Below are 22,454 nucleotides of genomic sequence, written 5' to 3'. Positions count from 1 at the left end.
ATGAAGCAAGCCCTCGGGAATCATCAACATCACAGCCCCTGGTCCCTCCATCTCCCTGTTGTACCGTTTCTAAACACACAGTCAGCTGTCCAGCCCGAGACAAAAGGTTTATGTTGGGTTGTCACATGGATTCTTATGGCAATAACATTTGGAGCCTTTTACTGGGACATAAACTGTAAGCTAAAATGTCACCAGATTTTATTAGACAATCTAAACTTAATTGCAAATAAGTTGAAGTACTCGTAAAAGATGATGTAAGACTGCCATCCAAGCAGGAGCGCGGGGACTGGCCAGGAGCACAAGGCGATGACTAAGTGCTGACTTGTCCTCCACTCCAAAAGGCATCGCTTGGTTTCTGAAGTACAAAGAGGGAAGAGTGATGTTGGCAGGAAGCGACATTATGACTTAATAATAACAACACAGGGAACCAGAGGTTAAAAGAGGTCGGTACAGACCATGTTCCAAGACCATTTTCTCTGGAATAAAATTTTCATAAAGAGCTCTAAGTCTTTTTTATGGGCAGTGAGAACGTCATTGGGAAATTAATGATGGATCTGAATGATAAATCTGCTTTCATATGGAAGGGTTGGTTTTATGAAAATATGCTTTTATGCCTCCAACACTGTAAATGAGAACAAGAGAAGGATATATCCAGAAGGGTCATTATTCCAGGCCAGCCACCTGTCCTGCTGCCTGATGGCATCAGATTTATTGGAAATAAAAATACAAATCAGCAAGAGCCTGTTTTTCATGCAAAGGTGGGTAGTTTTCTACTTGTTAAGATAAAATACACTTAATATTTTGATGACTCCGTGGTTTGGGTCAGAATCTTAGGGTTTCACCTTATGGCTTTGGAAGGATTCACCCAGGATAACAAATGGAAGAAAGAAGTTTAATGACTGTCAGGATGTTCATTGATACACCACAGAAGGCCATTTTTCTTAATTATTAATTGAGCATCTAATGATCAATTTTCAGAAAGTGGTTGTGTGGGTTTCCTGTGGCTGCTGTGATAAATGACCATTACCTGGGTAGCTTAGAACAACAGAAATTTGTCCTCTGGGGTCTGGAGGCTGGCAGTCTGACTTCAGAGTGCTGGCAGTCACACTGCCCCCTGCAGAGTGTCTGGGAGAAATCTTTGCCCAGCCCTTCCACCCCTGCAGAGTGTCTGGGAGAAATCTTTGCCCAGCCCTTCCAGCTCTGGTGGTTGCCAGCGACCCTCGGCATCGCTGGGCACGTGGCTGTGTCACCGTCTCTGCCTCTGTCAGCACATGGCCTTCTTTCCTGAACGTCTGTCTCTGTGTCCAGATTTTCCTCTAATAAGAAAAGTCATTGTGTTAGAGCCTCCCTAGTCTAGTGCAGCCTCGTCTTAACTAACTGCATCTGCAGAGGCCCTCCTTCCAGACAGGGCACTTTCTCAGGTCCCCAGTGGATGTGAACTTCTAGAGGACATTATTCAACCCAGTAGAATGGGCAGTATAATGTCCACACCCATTGCCACGAAACACTGATTCACTGGAACGCAGTGAAGTCAGGCCATCTTTGTGGCATGACGGGGCCCAGCGTGTCCCAGCCTGCACCACCTCCCCTGGCCTTGCATCTCTCCATACTGTCTGTTAACACTATCTAATTTACTTAACTCTTTGTTTTTTGTTTTTTTTATTCAACTGACTCACTTTCTTACTGAATGCACTTTTACAAGAAACTTGATATTGCCACTTTAATAAAAAATAAACCTCCCTTGCCTGCAGGGTAAGATGATCTTAGAAATTGGTTCAGAGAAGGTCCATGTAATGCATCCAGCAGATGCATCCATCTACAGAGGCTTCTGTCTTCATGAGAAAGGCAGACTGGCAGGTGGGAGAGAGGCATCCCAGACAGACCAGCACCTTCAGGAGGCTTTCGACTCCCACCTGCATGCAGGTACCTCCGGGACCAGTCCTCCAGCCCCCGCTCACCTGGCCCTGGCATTGTTCAGCCAGTCACTTCCACAGCCCCCTTCACCTGGCGACCCCCACTCCACGCTCAGCCTCTCCCGTCCGCACTCTCCCCACCCACGTGCCACTCCACACCCGCACGTCCCATGAGAACGCCACCCGATTTTCCATCATCTCCTGTTTACTTCATCTCAGATCCCTGCGAGCCGGGAACCATTCCAGGGAAGGGTGTAGCTCTTGTCCCAGCACAGCACAGCCTCCAAGTGGCTGCTGCTTATTATTCATTCATTTATTTAAAAAATTGGTGAGCATCCTCCGTGTGCCAGGCTCTGCGTTAGGTGTGAGGGATTCACAGTGAGCAAAAAAGTGACTGTTCCCTCCCACGGCTCCACTGGTGTTTACATTCATAGGAAGGAAGACGGATGATAAATGGATAAATCTGAAATATGTCAGGTGGAGACAAGCACTATGAAACAAGCAGAATGCAGGGTCAGGACGACAGGGGCGAGAGTCCTATTTAGACACAGTGAAGAGAGGTGAGCTGGCAGCCTGCCATCAGAGCGGGGAGGGAGCAGCCCTGTGGTTATCGTGGAGGTGGGGGTAGGGCACCCCAGGTTGGGAGAAGGTAGGCATCAAGGTGCTGATGCAGCTGGAGCTGTGAGCAGGGCGGGACAGGAGCAGTTGGTGAGGTCAGTGAGGGCAACAGGGAAGGCGGGCCGATCCACGTAGCGCCAGCTGTGGGCCAAGATCACCATCAAGGGATCCTTCTATCCAAGCCTCCTACCTGAGCCCCTGAGTGAGGAGCAGAGGATCATCCACCTGTTAGCATGGAAGGTCTGGCCGCTAAAGGCTACAAGCAAGGTTCTAAGGATGGGAGGGGTGGGTAGGCAGGGCGCCTTCAAGGCCACACCTCCAGACTGCACACACCTGCAGCCCTCCTGGGCCTCCAGGTCAAGCCAAGAGCTCACCCACCTCTGCAAGCAGAGGAGCTTCCACCAGACTCCACATCAGTTAGCACAGAGAAGTAAAGCCTGGGTGTGTCTTTGGCAGGTGCCTGCTCTGTATTTGCAAGAGACCGAGCAAAAGTGCAGCAGCCCGTGGCTTCCTGATGGTGAGAAGCTCCTTGCTTCCTAGCCTCGGGGTCCAATAAATTGCCTGTTTTAAAAGGTCTGTTTTCAGGCAGGTGAGGGATTTTGTCCTGTGGTTGTCAGCAGCAGAAGTTAGTGGCTTCTTTCAAGGGGGTTTATTTACTTAGCAAGTGAATTGGGATAGATCATCACTAAATTTCGCCATTTGGCACATATGATATTTATGCACTTAATAGCTTCATTAAGGAGGTTTCCGGGAGTGTATTTCTGAGCAAGCCTATAGATCATTGGGCAATAAATTTAGAGAACTCTCCTTAACATTTATCTAATTTGGCCATGGTTTTAATTAAGTGTTTCAGCTAATGATTCCCATTTATGTTTAATAAAATTTATTGTATAAAAACAAGTTATCAAACCCCAGTTTATTCAGGCTCCTGCAAGTGATGGGGCCACCTGAGCAGCATACGTTAAAAGATGACAGTTTACATTTAGAGTCTCACAGCTCTGAAAGAGGCGCTGGTCAGGGGCATCTGACAAGGTGTCAGAGCCCGGACATCACCTTAAAGGCCACTCGCCTTGAAGGGAAAAGATGAGGTTGCGCTAACTTGGTAGGTGACAGAATGACAGTCCGAGCGGTGGGAAACCAAGGCTATTTTTGGAAATGGCTGCAGACCTGCAGGTCGGTGGCACTGGTCCTGGATGCCTCAGATTTTGCCTCAGGTTATCTGACAATGTCCTCTCCCGTCCAAACCAAGCCACCCATCCCCTCCTAACTACACCCCCCCTACAAGTCCACAGCCCATTAGAGGCAATCTCACGTTCTTTAAACGTGAGGACCCCGGGGGCCTGTGGGGCTCTGCCCACACCCCACCCTCAGGACCTGACCTGCCGCTCCTCACGCTGTCCTGTCCCCAGTGTTCCTGGCTGACGGCCACAGTCAAGCCCCCAGCACCACACCCTGGCCTTCCCCATCCCTGGGCCTGCTGAAGATCTTCAAGGTCACGCCTCCCCTAAGACAGCCCACAGTCCACTGATGTGGGGTGCAAACACCTGACCCAGCTCCACTCGGAGTAACTTGGAAGGGCCATCCCTGCGCCAGAGCTCACCCCCTCAACCACGGGGGTGACTGAGATCTCAGTGCAGCTTCATCACAAGGCCCCTCTGGCCAGTCTCACTGCCGCTCCTTCCCCAGACCAGCCCCTGGTCAGCCATCTCAGAGTCCACTTCACAGAGACCCCCAGGCCCCCATGCCCTGCAGCCTCCTAGCACCTCTCAGTGTCCATGCTGGGCAAGCACGCTGCCCTCAGAGGCCCGTGCAAGGATGTTCCCTGCAGTGTTTTTTGTGCGTGAGAAACAGTGAAAACCACAAGTCAGCCTAAAGGCCCGTGGAGGCTTTATAAGATGTGAACTGTTTCTACAGCACCAGCTCTCCTGCAGTTAAAAAAGGGCGAGGTGGATCTGCACATGATCACATGGAAACTCACCAAGCTATGTGAGCTTTTTAAAAAATCAGGAGACGTACATGATGATGCCTTCATGTGAAAACAGAACAATTTTAGATGTTTCCTGTGGAGAGAGAGACCTAAATGCATAGAACATTCTGGAAGAAGATACAGAACTGATAACCGGTCACCTCTGAGAAGAGACAAGGATGGAGAATGAGTGATGGGAAATGGGAGATGGGGAGAGTTGGTCAGAAAGGACTTTCACCTCACCTGGAATGCTCTGTTTTCTCTTTCTTTTCTGCAAGAGAATATATTCACATATTGATAGCTAAAGTAAATATATTAATCCCTTTTTTGAAAGATGGCCATATAATATACTTTTCACTGAAATGGATGGATGGGACCATTTATGAGGATGAAAAGGAAGCACATCGGAAATATTTAGATGCCATTTAAGTGTCTGCCTTGCTCCTCAATTAGAGGAAAATAATTGGGTTACTTGTGGAAAGAAAGCAGACTAAGGAAATATGTCTAATCCACTACACCAAGCTGTTACCAATTTATAAGAACCTTCAAAAAGCATTGCCCTAAACCTTGGGATTTTCATATTGGAAAATTTCCATAGCACTGGTGGTTGCCAAGAGCTGAATAAAGCTGGGATCCATCAATTCAGTTTTCTCATTCTTGTAACATGGTTTTCTCCCTTTTAATTTACAGCCACTTTTTAATACTAATACAGTGAGGCAACTTAGATTTAAGAATGTCACTGTCCGTAAACTTGGTGCAAGGTACAGATTGATTTCCACAACCTAAGGGAGGCAGACACCCATGGGGAAGAGCAGAGCTGAGACCCTGGTGGAGCCCAACCCTCCCACACACGAAGTGCAGGATTAGAGACCGCAGGTGACAGAACTATTCCAGGAGAAACCCAGTTTGTCACGTGACGTAGCACAGCCCATCGCAGTGGGCATTTATGTTTTGTCAACTCAGCTATATTCCCTGTTTTCTAAAATCAGCCCCAACTTTCATCTGTGGTGACTGGCTACATGATTTGCAGGTCCCGATACAAAATGTAAACATGGGGTCCCTTGTTTAACAATTATGAAGAATTTCAGGATGATGACAGCAGAGCATTAAGCCAAGCAGAGGGCACTTCTGAGGGCAGGGCAGGCCTCTTTGTGGTGTGAGCTCCATACCCAGCCACACTCAGCCTTAGGGCTAGAATACGTGACCCTGGGCTAAACCAGCCCCTACATCATGCTGCCCTGGCCACACTGAGTGGTTCAGGCTGAGCATGCGAGCAAATCAGAGTGGGAGCCCAATCAGAGTGATTCCTGAGGTTCTGTTCCCCTGATGTGAACCTTGGGCCATGTAGCCCAGTTGCAGCTGGCAGCCTTCCTGTGACCATGAGGAGAGACCTGTCCGACTGTAAGGCAAACACCCAGCAGACAGCAGAGTTTAGCTGGGAGCTCGAGACAACCCAGCTCTGATAATACCTATTAAGCGCTTACAGCAACCTTCCCCATTACATGATCCGACACATTTTCATTTGTTTAAACCATTTTGAGTTGGGTTTCCTGTCACTTCCACCCAAAACCATCCTCTCTGGTATAAGTTCCCACTGATTGTAAGAGTGTACATTTTTTACAGTCTTTTTGTGGAAGGCGATTTGGCAGTGTCAATTAATGTTTAAAATGTTCGTGCCATTTGCTCCATGAATTCTATTTCTAGGAAGAAATTTATCCTACAGAAACTGTCACCCAATTATGCAAGGACATATTTTTTAAAAATGATCTTTGCAGGGTGATTTGTAATTGTGAAAAATTGGAAATACCCGTATCTCCATCAATGACGTGTTGATTAAATAAACTGTGGTCACCTTGTTGTTCAGAACCCAGAGAAAAGTTGAAAAGAGTGAGGTTGATATGAAGGTCCCTAGATAGGTACCCACACTTTGTTAAGTAAAAGAAGCAAGCTGAGGAGAATGTTTTTGTTTGCTCTCAGTTTTTTAAACTAAGTTAACAATGAGAAACTACCACATACATCTAGAGAAAAAGTCGCTGGAGAATTTGAGGGATTAAATGGAGAGGATTTCACTTTACCGGACACATCAAATGCTACAGAAATCTAATGAGGATGTATTGCTTTTACACTGAAGAAACAAAGAAAAAGCATTTTAAATTCCAAAGTGCATAATTTGTCTTGAGGTATTTGGCCATAAGTAACTCTGTGACACTAGCAGTAAGTAGACACCAGAAGACCCATGTCTGTTTCTCCTCGTGCAGATTCTGGCTCCAGAATGTTCAGGAGGGCGTGTGCCGGCCATCTCGGACACCACGGAGTCACGCTCCCCGCGGATGTCAGCGGGCCCGCAGAGCTTAATTTCCTGTCTCAGGATCCCTGGTGAACTGGGTATCACTTTTCTTGCCGTTTGTCACATGATCACCATAATATGTTTTGAATGTGCCTTTTGTCTGAGAATTGAATGTTTCTGAGGTCCCCCTCCCTTAATGAGCTTTCAAGCCCTCATCTCTCAGTGGAGGCGTAAACATGTGCTGAGCACACCTTACTGAGGAAGCAGCGACGAATGTGTCGGTTGTGGGTCTGTCCTCCTGGGGCCCATTTAGGAGACAGTCAGGAGCGGTGGAGAAAGACGCAGAGCCTGTGGCCACACGTGCAGGGCTGCTGCAGACCATGGGGCCACAGGAGCTCCTGGAAGGGGGGAGGTTCCAGGCATAGCCTGCGGCGGGGCGAGAGTCATCAGGGAAGCAGGTCCACCCGGCGGACAAAAGGAAAGGGACCTGGGGAAACCAAGTGAACCCCTCTTGTCTGAGCCTGGGGAGTCGGGGAGAGTCCAGCTGGGTGGGCCTCACAGACTGCCTCAAACATCTTGTCATTTCTTTCAAGGACAGTGCAAACCCCCTGGGATCTTAGTCAGGAGTTTTGATGTTTGTACCCTGAAGGACCCCCAGCTGCAGTGATGATAACGGGTGGAGGGGGGCCCGAGCTGGTCCAGGCAAAGACGATGGAGGCTGAGAGTGGGGCTCCAGGTCGGTGCCGGGCACAGGGCAGAGTGGTCACTCACCCGGGGTCAGGCGGTTAGAGTCAGCGTGGCTTGGCAGTGGGGAGACAGGCAGGAGGAGCCAGTCCCAGCCCAGCTCCTCTCTTCTCTGCCGTCCCTGAAGATGGGCAGTCTTTGTGATGTTCCAGCACTTACGTATTGTCAACTCTGCACCAAAGGAAGAAGACAAAGCCCTCAGGTCACCCCACACACCCTCCGACACCCCACTTGGTGCGTGACCAGAGGCCCCCGGCGAGGGGCAGCGCCACCAGTCAGAAGCGGGGTCAGCCACAGGGTTGCCATCACAGCACACAGTGACAATGCGGGCCCTTGTTCCAAAGGTATAGAGAACCTCCAGCTAGGCCGCTCTGCCAGCCCCTCTGCCAGGCCCCTCGGGCACCAGCACCCGAGGGCGGCCCCGGCTTCGCTGCCGGGGCTAGGCAGCCAGTGGGCTCTGCAGTCACGCGGGTTACTTGGCAAGAACTCACAGGGCTTGACGGAGGAATGAAGAGGGGGCAGCGTGGACCTCTGTGGTTCACGTACGTGTTTTCTCCAAGCACATTAATGGTTTGAAGCAGTTGGGGGCAAGCTTTCTCCCACTTGAAAAGTGAGCCTTATTAATTAAAAAATGCTGAAAATCTCTAGCGATGCCATCCTTTCATGCGAGCAGTGGCTGCTTTAGTTGCTTCAAGAGCCACTTCACTGCCCGCCTGTCAGGCTACCAGGAGGATTTGCACATCCACGAGCAGAAGCTGCAGCTGTTTCTCCTGCGAAACAATGGACTTGCAAGCACCCTGTCTTGCTTCTAATTTTCATTTTAAAAATCATCTCTATTTAAAGCAAATACCCCTCAGGACCTGCACCTCAGAGAAGGAATCACAGGCTGGGAGTGTTAAGACTTGAAGGAGTCTCCGTCAGTGACACTAAATTGAACAGTCTTAGTGTTTGCATGGCAATTGTCATTTTTTTTGTGAGTGCTTTGGTTACAAAGTTCCATAGGTTTTGCGTGACCTACCCCAAACCATTTTTATCCATGGCCCTGTTTTGTTTTCAAGGGTTGTTTGCAGTTGGCTTGGGTTTCAGTGCATGGTTTCACACAGCGGGAGGTTTTTCAGGACTGTGTATGTAACGATGTAACAGCAACTCCTGTGTCTGAGTTTCGGGGGCCCCTCAAAGGGGTCCGGCGACATCCACAGGCCGCGTGACCACCCCGTCTGCCCTCACCGTGAGCGCTGTCTGGGCGGCGGCCTCTGCGTGTCGGGGCTGCCCGCCCTGCAGCAAGGGGACAACAGGGCAAGCACAGGGTCGGGGAGGGCGCAAAGAGGCACGAGCAAAGGGTGCGTTCTGTGGCAGAGTCCAGAGAGGCGGGGTGGGAGCAGTGAGGACGAGGGGAAGTGACTCTGAGGAGAGGGTCTGGGTCTTCAGACATCAGGTTTCTGATGAACGTAGCAACAAACACTGTCACCGAAAAGGACAGATGCTTCACCAACACAGGTGCTTATGTACGTGGAGAGAGGAACTCTGTGTGGCTCTGTCACGTCTGCTTCTCCTTGACCATCAGATCTTATCATCTCACCCGCTTCTGCCCGCTGACCCTTCAAACAGGGCTCCCCCAAGGCTTCTCCGTGGCTCCCAGTCCCTCCATGACCTCTCCATGTGCCTCTCCCAGTGGTGTCCCTGGAGCTGTGTACTGGGCAGTGTGTGGCTCACCTCTAGGGGGCACCAGTCACGCAGGACACAGCCCCACAGGCGTGTGGGTGAGGAGGCCTCCTGTCTAACCTCCCCTTAAGAATCGGAGCCAGGCCTCCTGGGTCCTGAGTTAGTCCCCAAGGCCTCCCCTAGTGCCTGGCACCGACGAAGCCCTCTGGAAACGTCTGCTGGTTTCTGTCGCTAATAACGAACAGTCATGATGAGCACCAGCGCTGCCATTACCCAGAGCTTCTCCGGGCCAGGCGCTCAGCTGAGCGCTTACTGCAGCACCTCACTCACCTGTCTCCACGCAGGGAGACCCATTTTAGACACCAGTGGACTGAGACCCAGAAGCATGAAGCGGTTTGTTCAGGGTCTGCTCCCGTGAACCAGCGGTGCTAGGACGGAGACTGATTAACTCGCCAGCCCTGTGCTTGCTTTTCTCATCTAAGTGCATGTGTGCGCACTCACCCCACCTTGGAAGTCACAATCGTGGTACCAGCCTCGTGCTGCCATCCTGGCAGGAACCAGGGGCCCGAGCTTCAGCGGCAGAATTCTTCTGTTTGTCGGCACCAAGGTTGCCACTGCTGAGGACCCGTCCACTCCCTGGACGTGGCTCTGTTCCTCCAGCTTCCTGCCGGGCACCCCGAGAGCTGATCCTTCTGCTCCCCCCCCCCCCCCCCGCCATCAGCGCTCCTCAGAAACAACCACTAATTCCAGGAGTTTGCCTTCAAAAGAATTCCACTTGGATTTACAAGAAGGTAACAGAAGTCCTTTGATCTCAACAAGGCACGTACTGTTTCATTCCATGGTTTATTAAACAATTTTAGACTAATTATTTCTGACAACTTGCAAATGTTTGTAAACTTCTTCAATGAGGGAGCAGCACAATTATGTCTTCCTCTGACAAACAGAGGGAGGTTTTCCTTTGTGCCTTGTGGCTGATGTCTTTTCCCCCAGGAGAATTCTGAAGCCTTGATCCTCTAAGGCTCCGATTTCTGCTGAGATACAGAATTAATCAAATTGTCCTCCTGGCCTTTTGAGTTAAATTTAACTAAGCAGGTGAGAAGCGGCTGTGGTGAGACTCCCTGTGGGCTGCGTCTGTCCTGAGGTCGTGACGGTCATGGTCAGGCTCCGATTCCACCGCTCTGTGGCCCTTTGTGCCAGTTCAGTGTGTCTCTGTTCCTAGCTCTATATTGGCAACAGACAGGGCTTGCAATTAAATAGAACCTGGATTCTCAATCAACTTTGCCATTAAAGAAAATTACCCCAAATCAAGGCTATTGGCAGCGTGACAGAAGAAATCCTGGGGGTCTGCAGAAGCCCCCAGCTCCCTGGAGACTTTAAAGTCAAAACCATAGAATTCCAGTCAGGTAAAGTGAGGCCCCAGGGCTCAATACAACAGAAAGACACGCTCCAGGCTGTCCCTCTGTGGCCCAGCTCACTTTTTAATACCCTTTTGATTATTTACCTTTGTTAATTCAAGTATATGCACCGCAGGCAGGTGGAAATATTGCAAAGTCAACCAGCCCTTAATCCTTAGCTAATCCCTGGTCAACTAACTATATCCTTCCTTTATGAAAAAGAAAAAAAGAAAGAAAAAAGAAAATGTGTTCTGAATCTTTTGTTGAAAACAAGTTGCCAACATGAAGAAAAGATACTTTCCTTCCCTTGAGACCAATGCATCAACTTCCACAATCTGGTCGAACAAAAGAGATGGCGCTCTGCTTTTCTCGTATGTTTTTCCGGGGCACCAACCAAGTTCTAGTATTTTCAACATAAATCTGTTTTGTGATTTTTGAATGCAAAATTCCTTTTCACCCCTTGGACTATATGAGAAGAAAGGCTTAATACTCAGCATAGGGGCCGGCCCCAGAAGCAGGCACCAAAAGCAGAAACTTGGCCAAGGTGGTTCCTTTCCCAGAAGAAAACAAAGACGAATTTTTAATTTTTAAAATGTGACCAGAAGAAGGGGATACCACAGGAATTTCTAGCATCACCTCATCAGGTGGTTTCCCCTGGGGCAGGAGGGGCAGTGGCTCAGGACAGACTGATTTAGAAGGAAAAGAAGTCCACTCAGACTTGTTCAAAAGGGAATTTATTCTTAGGAATCATGGAATCCAGGAACAAGGAGACGGCCGCTCTCCAACAGGACAGGCAGGAAACAGGAGTCCTCTGGGACTTTGGGCAGCCCCACCTAGGCACCTGGGACCAGGCCAGGGTCCCACTGAGAGGAGCAGAATGCAGTGTCCAAAGTCCCTCCCCAACTGCTCCCCAGCTGAGTCATTCTGGGGCTAATGAGAGCATCTGTTAGTCCCTCCCAGACTCAGTCACATACCAGCGTCACAGATATCACCACGCCTGCACTATGATGATGTATTAAATGCATGTTAGGTTGTAAATTCTAAAGAACATCACTCCTATAAATGGAAAAGTAGTAACACTTTCCTTAACTAGATGTAACCTTAAAAATAAAAACACAACTAAACAGTGTTACTAAATTTTCAACACAGTCACTTGTAGAAGCTGCCACCTCTGTATCAGAAGGAAGGAGTAAGGTACATGAGTGGTGCTCACCGAGCACTGGCTCAGACTTCCATAATGTCACCAGGTCAAAAAAAGAACTGAACAGAGTGACTTCCTCACCATGTGATTCATGTCCTTTATGCCACGTCCGTGAACCACCCACGATGACCCTACAGGCCTGAGCTTCAGGAAACTCAAGCAGTCAGAAACTGCTGGTTCCTTTCCGTCCTCCTTCCCCAGAGGTCAAGTTGCCTTAATGAACTGTAGCACAGACTTGGTCCTTGTGGCCACTCATCTTTTATGAACACTGTAGCAGTCGGACATGGCTCTCGAGCCAGGTAACAAGCGTCACAAAAATGCATAGGAAACTGTCAAGCATACACGCTCCCCGCTTCACCCTGCACCCTCTGCAGGGTGAACACAAGAGGTGTCAACAACTGGTTTGGGATGGCATTCCAGAGCACTGACAGGTAAATAATTTATTTTCCTTCTTAGCAGAAGTTAACAGTGCATGGAATCATATGCATCAGTCTGCATGTCACAGACAGCTGCCCTCCACCTGTCCAGGCCACAGTCCAGAGCTGAAGACCAACAGGAGCCCAGATCTGGTGGAGGATCAGAGTGCCAGGGCTCCCTGGAGCCGGGGATTAGATCTGAGTTTCCAGGTTCTCTGGGCAACACAGGGGCCCGCAGGGGAGCCACAAAGGGACCTGACTGCCGAGGGGCATCCAGCCCTTGACGGCACAGATGACGAGCAGCTCTCTTGGCAGCCTTTGTCACTCACCTCAAGTTCCTCTTGACAAGCAGCCAGTGAACAGGGATCTGGACTCGCAGGTCCGACAGATGGAATGTTAAACAGACACTTTGCAGCAAGGCTGCCAGGCTGGGGGACACTTGAGTGAGGAAAGCAGTTGCAGGAGGAATTCTTCCCAGAAGGTTGGTCTGCTGGTACACGGAGCAGCGCAGGGAAGGTGTGCGCAGCGAGCGGACACCGGGCTGCGTCGTGAGCTCTCTGGCCTTCCCCAGGCTCCGCGCGTCTGTCCGGCCCGCAGGCTGGCTTCTGTGAGGGGCGAGAGTCGTTGCAGGATGTCGGCTCCATGGGAACACGGCCCACTGTCTGGAGGTTCTGTTCTGTCTCCCCAGAGGCCCCCACAGCCCTGGGTGTCATCAGGCAGGACTGACGGGGCAGGGGTCTTTCCACTTTGAGTAGCCCTGCAGTCTTGGGCTTATCCGCGCTCGCGCTGGAGCCGGCAGGAGCCGTGCTCCAAGCCCCGTCCTTCCCCAGCGAAGCGCACACCCCTCACCACAGAGTGGGAGGTGAAACCGCATTTGCTCCTGGAGGCGGTAAACCTTTCACTGTAACTCAGGTTATATTTTGGTCACCAGCATTGCCATCAGCAGTCACATTGACTCAGGACCTCCATGCCGGCATCTCAGGACGAGCTCCGCCAGGTACCTGTACCTCACCCTCACATCAGCCCACGGAAGGGCCCACTGAGACTCAGGCAGCCCCTTCGTGGCCAAGCTGGGATTTCAGCCCAGGTCCCATCTCCAGAGCTTGTTTCCATGGCTACTTTGCTATGGTGACAACAATCCAGAACACAGGAGTTTTTCCAGGTAATAAAGAGGTCGATCAGGACTCTGAGTTGCTCATAACAAAAATCCAATTGAGATGGGTCTCAGCAAATACAATGGGAAAGGAGGGGCTTATTGGCTCACAAGTGAAAAGTCTGGCCCCAGATGAACCCAGAGACTCAAATGGGGACGCTGGGACCAGATCTGCCTCCTCCTCTCGGCTCTGCTTTCCTAGGTGCTGGCCTCAGTCTCAGGACCCTCTCTTCACGGGGATCTCCTAGCCTGCCTCCCTCCCCCACCAGCTTAGCAAGCCCACCCTAGCAGGGAAACAGCCTCCAGATTCGTCCTGCTTGGACTGTCTTGGGTAACAAGCCCAGCCTTGAACCAATCACAGAGGCCAGAAGTTTAGAATATGCGGATTTGCCAGAGGTGAGTCCTCTGTGCACCTTGTGGACCAAGAGTGGAAAAGAGATGTGCCCTCAAGATAAAACAGAGGCTGGCCTTCCAGAAAGCCAGGAATGGATAAGACAGCAGATGTCTGCTACGAAAGCTCTTGTCTACATGGAGGAGGGGCATTCCTTTCCCAGTGAAGCTGGTTTTCAGCAGCATAGTGCAGCCAGCAGGCTGTCGTCACCTCCACTGCCCCATCCACCTGTCTGCCCTGGGCTGGCGTGCTTCCTCCTCCTCCTCTCCCCTCAGCGAGCAGCCTGGAGCCTGAAGGAAGGGCCAGTTCTCAGCAGATTCAGAAACCTGGTAGAATTTTCCCATTTGACTCTGACCACACTGCTGCACCCATTTGCACGTGGTCTTCCCTTCCCTCTTACGGGCTTGCCCTCAGGAAAGGCCCTACGCCTAGTCATTCACACCTGAGTTCAATGCTCCCCAAGCTTAAAGCATCAGGAACCCCCTACATGAATTATACTGAATCCACACACCAGCCTTGCCATGTTGTTTCATGTTCTCCTTCAAGTTATGTCACTTTTCCAACCTCAGTAAATACACTTAGAAGTGAAATTTGCCACAAATAGAAAGCAATAATAAAAAATTAAATACTGTGAATGGCAATGAGTATAATTAAACTCTGCCTGTCCGACTCTGGGTCCAGGGCCTGTCCTCCCTGTTGAAGAAGAGGCAGAAAGAAGGACTGGAAAGTGAAGACGACTCAGTGCCCGTCTGAGTCTGCCTCTCTGACGCTCCCAGAAAGTCTGAATAGAACTCAGGAGGGGGAGCGAGTTCTGTGGGAGCCATCACTAATGCTGAGTCCTTCTGATGGCCAGCGCTCCTGGCTCACTGCCCTGGAAAAGCTGTCCCAGGACCTTAACCCTCCACCTGGAAGGAGCGAGAACACGCCAGAGGGAGCCATTTCTGGTCTGGTGCAGCCGATGTGCTGCCCTCTTGGAAGCAAAGCAATCAGTGCCTGCCCTGCAGTCTGTGTAGCACGCAAATCTTGGAGCCTGTAATCTGCAGTCGGATGAGCCCCTCACCTCCGATCCCAGCGGGGTCAGCCAGCAGCCCCAGCGGGTTAGGACTCTCACGAGTTGTAGGGCCCATCGGTTCACCGCTGCTTATGGAAGAGCGTGAAAACAACCAAGAGGATGGGAAGTCGGCCCTGTGCCATTCGAAGGACAAACAGAGAGCAGGATCCTGAGGAAACGGGTTTCCAAGGAAGGCAGGAAGCAAAGGCGCATGGAGCCATCCTGAAGAATGATGTAACTCTGCTGACACAGAGATGCCAGAGGCAGATTGAGGAGAGAGCAAAGCAGCCCTCGTGGCTTTGTCACACTGCGTGATAGCCAAACGTACACCTACGCTTTATAAATATCACAATATGGAGCTTACTACACTTACTACATGCCAAGGTCTGTGCTGGGAATCCTAGATGTCTTACTGAGCTCATTTTACCCTCAAAACGTCCCTGAGGGCCAGGTGTTGTTAGTCCTATGTAACGTCATTGAGAACTGAGACTCGGTGAAGTTAAGTAAGTTGCCAGAGTTGTGGGGAGCCTGGATCAGAACCCCTTCTGGCGCTGGAGTCGGCAGCCTTGATCACGGGATCACACTGTCTCCCACAAGGATGCCACAGTACGCAGGAGAGGAGGGTCTGGAAAATGACACATCAACAGCCCTTACCTGTAGGGGCTGGGATGGAGAGGCGAGAACCTCCTTTTCCGTGTTTACTCTATACCTCTGTGTCATTTGATACTTACTTTACACTGAACATGGATGAGTTTTGTGCTTAAAACTGAATCAGGTTCCAGTGCCGGGAGAGATGAAGAAAGCACGCTCCCCCGTCTCTCCCACTGAGTGGAGCTCTGAAACCTGGACAGAATTGCATCCAAGGACTGTAGAAAGCACATAGACATAGGCAGATGCAGGGAGGAGACCAGAATTTGAAGTTCCACAGAACTGGCAATTAGCCAACAATCCTCTTCCTTCAGAATCCCCCACTTCGGCACAGCCTGAGACCCGGAAGTGGGCATCAGGACACTGACTGAGAGAGTTCCGGAGAAGGCCTTTGGGTCTGGCTCAAAGGATGGGAGACGGGACTCCCTAGGCTCTGAAAGAGTGCAGACATCCTTTCCCCCCATATTTTCTTGTCTCCATTCTCTCAGCCCCCAAGCACGCAGCAGTGGCAGAATTAGGGGCACACAAGAGCCAAAATCCTGAGGGCAGAGAGTCTTCCTTTCCAGCCTGTGGGGCTGTGGTGCCAGGAGGGTGGGGTGAACTCCTGTGCTTTTTATTCACTCTCTGTCCTCCTAACACTCGGACCCAGGGTGGGCCCAGTTGCAGACGCCATGGCAGAGTGGGATAACTCAGACCCCAACGTCCTGGATAAGGATGGACAAGAAGATCTCCAGGGGGTCAGAAAGCACCACAGAGACTGCGGAGAGGAGCTGGGGAAGCAACCTCATAAGGTGCTTATGAGTCCAAACACACATAGGAGAGCCTGGTCCTAAGCCTCATACCAACTCATCTGGGAACTGCTCTGCTAGTCATGGGCCTCTGGGTGTCACACATGGGGCAGACCTGAGAGCATGTAAAGACTACGAAAACAGCGCTGACAGTTGGAGCTACAGCCCATAGATGGACTGGAACTTGTGGCCTGGACCTAACCAGCCCAGGTGCCGGCTGAAACAAAAGTGTCAACATTCTCCAGAAGTCTCCATAAGCGAGACTTCGAGTCTCATAACATAATAATTAAAATGTTCAGGGTACAATCCAGAATGATTAAGCTTAAAGAATCAGGAAATCTTAACTCACATGAGAAATAATCATCAACAGCACCAAAACCAGGTTGGTACAGATAGTGGAATTTCTGACCAAGACTTTAAAGCAGTTATTACAAAGATGCTTCAAAAAAAAAAAAACCATAAATATTTTTAAAGTGATTAGAAAATGAGGAAATCTCAAAAAATAAATAGACCATATAAAAAGAACCAACTAGAAATTTTAGAATTGAAAATATACAATAATTAGAATTTTAAAAACTCACTGGACGGGCTCAAAGCAGAATAGGAGATGACAGAAGAAAAACTCAGATAAATAAACAGCAATTATGCAATCCAAACAACAGAAACAAAAAATGAGTTACAAAAATAAAAAGAGCCACTAAGAGCTATGGGACAGTTGCAGAAGTTCTGGCACTCATGTCATGGGAGTTTCCAGAAGGAGAAGGGAAAGAGCACAGGGCTGAAGAATTATTTGATAAATAATGGCTGACAACATCCCCAAACTGTCAGGAGATACAAACCTACAGATTTAAGAAGCTTCACAAACCCCAAGAAAGATAAACCCAAAGAAATCCAGACACATTGTAGTCAAACTACTGAACACTAAAGTCAAAGCCAAAGCAAGCAAGCAAACTAACCCTTGAAAAGCCAGGAGAAAACAGTCTACGGCCTGTAAAGGAACAATGGCCTGAGTGGCTTTAGTGTTCTCGTCAGAAACCCCAGAGGCCAGAAGGAGGTGGCGCCATTGTTAAAGAGCTGAGAGGAAAGAACTGTCAACCTAGAATTCTGTATCCAGAAAAAACGTCCTTTAGGAAGGACGGCAAGATAAAGATGTTCAGATGAAAGAAAACTAGGAGAGTGTGTTGTGACCAGATCTTCACTACAGGAAATGCTAAAGCAGGTTCTTCAGACAGAAGGAAACTTGAAGCATCAGGAATGAAGGGAAAGCAACAGAAATGGTAACCATCTGGGCAAATGTAACAGACTGTTCTACTTCTCTTGAGTTTTTAAAAGATGTGTTTAAGGTTTGGAAATAACAGTTACAGCTTTAGATGGGTTTTCGGTGTGCGTGCCTGTAACGCGCGGGGCGGCTGTGACCGGATGGAGAGGGCAGTGGGGGGGCTTGTATCAGTTTCTGAATTCTGAACGCGGTACTTGTTCACCTGTGGCCCACAAGTTTTGGAGGAAACACACGTACTGCAAGGCCCCTGTGCACTGTGCCAGGCCCCATGCTGGGCAACAGGGAGGCTTTGATGAGCAGAATAGGCTGGTCTGGGAAGACTCTGAGGCCCATCTGTGACTCTCCGGCCCAGATTCTATGTGAGGGGACGAGGCCAGGCACCTCCTGGGGCTGGGAGAGAAACAGCTGCTCTGAGCATCGTCCCCTGAAAGCAAACTAGCAGAGCCCTGGGGGTCACAGACAAAGCAGGAGGCCTGGGGCTCTCAATACACCTTCAGCCTTTGTGTTTGCTTTGCCACCTGTGTTCCGTTTTGGCAGGCTGTTGGTCAGAGAGCCCCGCATCTCACACAGACTCGCAGGTCGGTCGATGAGCGGGATATACATGGATCACGCACACGCTCAGTGTTGGCACTCCTTTATTGCTCTCATAAGCCGCTCTCACTGGCAGGCCAGGTCTGGCCTTCGGGACCAAAGTGTTACACTCACAGCCAGAGCCCCCACCTCTGTCCCTCGGGAATTTTCTCCTCGCTGAGCCAGCAGCAGCAATAAATGATCTGATTTGCAATCTGTCCCTTTGCTCTTGGGACTGTAAACGCAGCCCTAATGTATGAGGGAAAGGGCTGGGCTGTTCCCGGCCTCCCACGCAAGCAGCCACCCAAGGCTGTAATTTCACTTTATCTCCTTCCCATTAAAAGGCAATTGAAAGTGAACCGAGGAGAATGAGGGCAGCCCGTGACTTCAGGAACCCTTGAACAGCACTTGCTGAAGGGTGGCTGGGGGACCAAAGGCACCTGGTGCTAAAGGAACAAGAGAAAGGAGACTACATGCAGACTCGCGGTAAGAGTGATAGTGACAGCAGCCGCAGCGACAGCGACCGCCGCTCTTCACGGACACTTGCGGGTCACAGGCGCTGTGCCGGGGCCGCAGGTCCGGGGTGCTGTTGGCCCCATGAGACCAATTTGCAGAGGAAGAATCTGGGTGGGGACCAGTGAGGTCTCGTTGGGGAGCCCGGAGTTGAATTTGGCTCTGCCTGACTCTGAAGTTTGTGCTCAAAATTGCTGTGTTGCTCCACCTTCGGCTTCCTTTTTAAAATGGCGTGAGAAGGCGCGGCTGGGGCTTTTCCTCAGCAAGCATCTGGTAACCACTCAGGGCCAGGACCCGGGTTCAGACCCCACCTCCAATCCTACATTCTTTACACTGCCTTGTGCTACCTGGGGCTCCAAGGCTGTCCCCTCAGTTTCTTTTAAAGCAGTTGGCAAGGAATTCACACCCAGAGTGACCCCAAAACGGATGGTGGCCACCCAGTGGGGAGACGGGATTCCAGAAGCCAGGGAGCAGCTGCGGGCACAGAGGTGTGGACGGGGCACCAACTGGCAGCACAGACACCCATGACTAAGACTCAGGAAGCGTTAGCACAGTTGCCTGTGTGTACGAGCTCAGGTAAATCTCATGTTGCAACCAGAAACAGGAGAATTTTTTAAAGTCAGTAAAGATCCCAAAGAACAGTGCAGCGGAGAACACAGGCTCCCGTGTGGCGTTTATGCGCTGACTCGCCCAGCCTGTCTCTGGCCGTGAGGAGCTGACCAGCTGCGACTCCACGTTTCTGTCTGTGAACCGAGTTTGAGAAGGGAAGCACCCGTGCAGCCTGTTGGGTGCCGTGAGGAGTCAGTACAAAACATGCACAGTGAGCGGGAATTAACTGTGCAGTGAAATCAGAGATAAGTGAAGGCGTTCCTGTTGACAGCAGCAGGCCCATGGGCACCTCCTCTGTCTGGAGCCTGCTCTTTTTTTTCTAATTCTGATGCTGCTCAAATCTAGCAGCCCTTATGGCAAATTTTTGCACTTTTCCTCTTCACTCAAATCTAGGTTTGTCATACACATTCCTTGTCCTGTCCCTAAGGAAAGCAGCCCTAAGTGGATTAGTTCATTGTAAGACACACATTTCATCTTAAAGGGAAGGCTGAGAAGGGCAGGGTGGTGGGACGTGGAACAGCTGGACACTGGAGTCTGTGTTTTCCTAACATTACAGGGAAGTTGACTCCAGTGCTGGAGGCACAGCCCACTTCTCAATTTTCAGGGGATGGAGCTGAGATCCCCAGGAGGAAGCGGAAGATGTAGACACAGAACCGATTCTAACTGATGCCACCTCATGGCCTTCCCACCTCATCCCATTGCCTGGGTGAGTCCCACTCTGTCAGGGAGACCATGAGAAGACTCCTTCTGTTGCAGATGATAAAATCCAACCCAAACTGGCTTACATTTGAAAGAGAAAGTTACTGGCTTGCATTCAGCAAAGTTTCGGAGATCTGTCTTAAGGTCTGGCCGAGCTCGTATGGTTACCTTGGGACGCTGGTCTGCAGCAGCTCCCGTCCCCCAGGTGAGGAAGAGAAGCTTCTTAATTCAAGCAGAAGACTTAGACTAAGTTTTATTGCTTCTGATTGGCTTCATTAAGTCATGTGCTCTTCCCTGAACCAATCATCATTGCCAAGGGGGGTGTGGCTCCTTGATGGACAGGCCTGGATCGCCTGCACACCATTTGAATGGTTAATCAGGGTCCTTTCAGGAAACAGAAATCAGCCTTGATCTTGTTCGTATTCTAGCTTCAGGGTCAGTGCAGCTGGAGGTGGGAGTGGTTGCCTGTGTTTCTTATCTCTGAGCTGCCTCCTCTCCCCACTGGCTTCTCTGCTCTTCCCTCACTGGTGAAGTAACCCCCAGGACAAAAAAAGTGGGAGGAGGAGGTGGCATTGCCAGAACATAGATGCCAAGCCTGCTGAGGTTGTATCATGGCAGGGGTGTGCCAGCTGGACTGGGGACAAGGCAAGGTGGCTGCCCCGTGGGAGTTAGGACCAGAGCTGAGCCACCTCCCGGGGCCCGTGAGAGAGCGGGGAATCCGGGTTACTTCTCCCTGCCTCCTCTCTCCCATCTGTGTCCAGTGGCTGAGGTCAGCTGGCTGGGAAGTGAGTTCCTCGTGATGCAGGTGTGTCTCGGAGCGGGTCTAAGAGCAAGTGGCCAACACTGGCAGAGCGTGTGTGGGTGGGTGGTCCCCAAAGCCAAGTGGGGCCCAGCCTCGGCGAGCGGAGGCAGGGAGCCATGGGACAAGGCTCTGCCTTGATGTCAGAAGGTTCTGGAGCACTTTGAAAGCTCGTGCCCAAAATGCAGTTAACGAGATCAGCGCTAACTCATCCCAGTCAACAGCCAGGATCAGCGAAGTTGCTGTTTGTCCCGAACAAAGAGTTTTCTGGGGAAACACCTTTCTGAAGTGCTACTTGGGAGGGAAGTGGCTTAAGCCCCACTCCCAAGCACGCAGTCGGCTTTGTCATCCCTCGCCGTGACTCTGTGCTTGCCTTCACTAGGGTTTGGCGTCTCTGTCTCCCATTTCATAGCCAGAGCTAATTGAGAGCATTGTAGCAAGAGGTTTGCACATTCAGTGGCATACCTTGTGGGTGCTGGGGCACAGTGCTTCATAAATAACACTCCGCTGCCGGCGTGGAGACGCCTGACAGGGGAGGACCAATGACATCTCCTTGTCCTGCTGCCACGGCCACAGCCCAGACCCCTCTGAGCCTCGCAGCCAGGCGGGGATGGCAGGAGAGTGAGCCTTGCAGGCCACCCAGGATGGCTACAGTGGTTGCCATCATTAGCAACAGGAGAAGTGGAGCCCGGTACCACCACGGCCGCATCACATCCTCGGGGACCCTCAGTTCCCCTGCACGTCAGTTCGTTCGTAAGTGCAGGGGCCACAGGCTCGGGGACAGTGCGGTATTTCTGGGAAATTCCGTTCTGGTCAAGACCCCAAAGATGTAGTTGATTTTCTTTATGACAAACACCCTGTAACAAGACTTGGAGCCCATCCTCATCAGAGAGACAGCGCTTCCCTGACACCGAGCGCGGAAGTCAGCCAGCCGCGGGAGGCTGGCCGCGGGGACCAGGCAGCGAGCCTGGAGCCGGAGCCTGACCGGGCTGTTTCCTGAGTGGCCACGGGAAGGCCTTTGAGGCAGAATCTCTGTGGGAAGAACCTCGAGAGAGCTGGAAATAAACGCAGCCCCAGCTGAGCAGAGTGAAGGCCCTGTCCTGGGTCCAGACCGGAGACTAGGAATTGATGAAGCAGAGGGAGTGGAAACACTGGCATTTTAGGAAAATAACCGAGAAACAGATAGAATTTGTATCAAGAAACAGACTTGTCCCTTCAGTTGGACAAGTGGCCTTGGCCAGCGTGTCAGATTCATGCAGGCTGCTGGGGTAACACTTACACACACATGCACATGCTCCCTACACACACATGCACGCCACACACATATGCCCCACACATACACACACGCTCTCCACCTTGGGCAGGGCCTCCCTTGGGCCCTGGATGACACAGAAAGGAGAGAAGACAGCCATAGCCTGGCTCCGAGAACCTCAAATGTCCCAGAGGCCTTAGTGGGGGTCTCCATGACTAGCCTGCGGCCGCTCACTCGCCAGCTGGGGGTTGCTTGCACCCCACAACCCTGCAGAGCAGGTGGCTGAGGGGCTCCCGAGTGCCGTGACCCCACCACTCGCTCACCTGTCTCTCCATGCAGTCACCCCGGGAGGCAGACCACCAGAGCTGCTGCCTGGCCTGGGCGTGGGGTACCCAAGGCCCTGCCCTCCACTGCTCCTGCTGCCTGGCCCCCCACGACACCCAGCTGGTCAGCTTCAGGTCCACCCTGCCCCCAGCTCCGCCCCTCTGCCACGTGACGTGT

The 22,454-nt window shown here is 51.1% G+C and overlaps 2 long non-coding RNA genes across 2 annotated transcripts in view; one reads left to right on the top strand and one right to left on the bottom strand.

The window, feature by feature from the left end:
• Nucleotides 1–7,054, top strand: part of LOC140687482 (uncharacterized) — a 55,820-nt gene extending 48,766 nt beyond the window's left edge. Inside the window, exon 3 of the long non-coding RNA XR_012061871.1 lies at nt 6,756–7,054. This is a non-coding gene — a long non-coding RNA (uncharacterized lncRNA). The remainder of the gene's footprint in view (nt 1–6,755) is intronic.
• Nucleotides 182–7,695, bottom strand: LOC140687483 (uncharacterized). The gene is made up of 3 exons (XR_012061872.1): nt 7,556–7,695; nt 1,028–1,316; nt 182–355 (listed from the first exon to the last, which is right to left on the bottom strand). It is a non-coding gene; the product is annotated as an uncharacterized lncRNA (long non-coding RNA).
• Between the last annotated feature and the right edge of the window lie 14,759 nt (nt 7,696–22,454).

This window comes from Vicugna pacos, chromosome 19, assembly GCF_048564905.1.
Source record: "Vicugna pacos chromosome 19, VicPac4, whole genome shotgun sequence".
In the NCBI taxonomy this organism is placed as follows: Eukaryota; Metazoa; Chordata; class Mammalia; order Artiodactyla; family Camelidae; genus Vicugna; species Vicugna pacos.
Note: the sequence above shows the minus strand (reverse complement) of the source record. Positions and strands in the feature narration are given on the sequence as shown.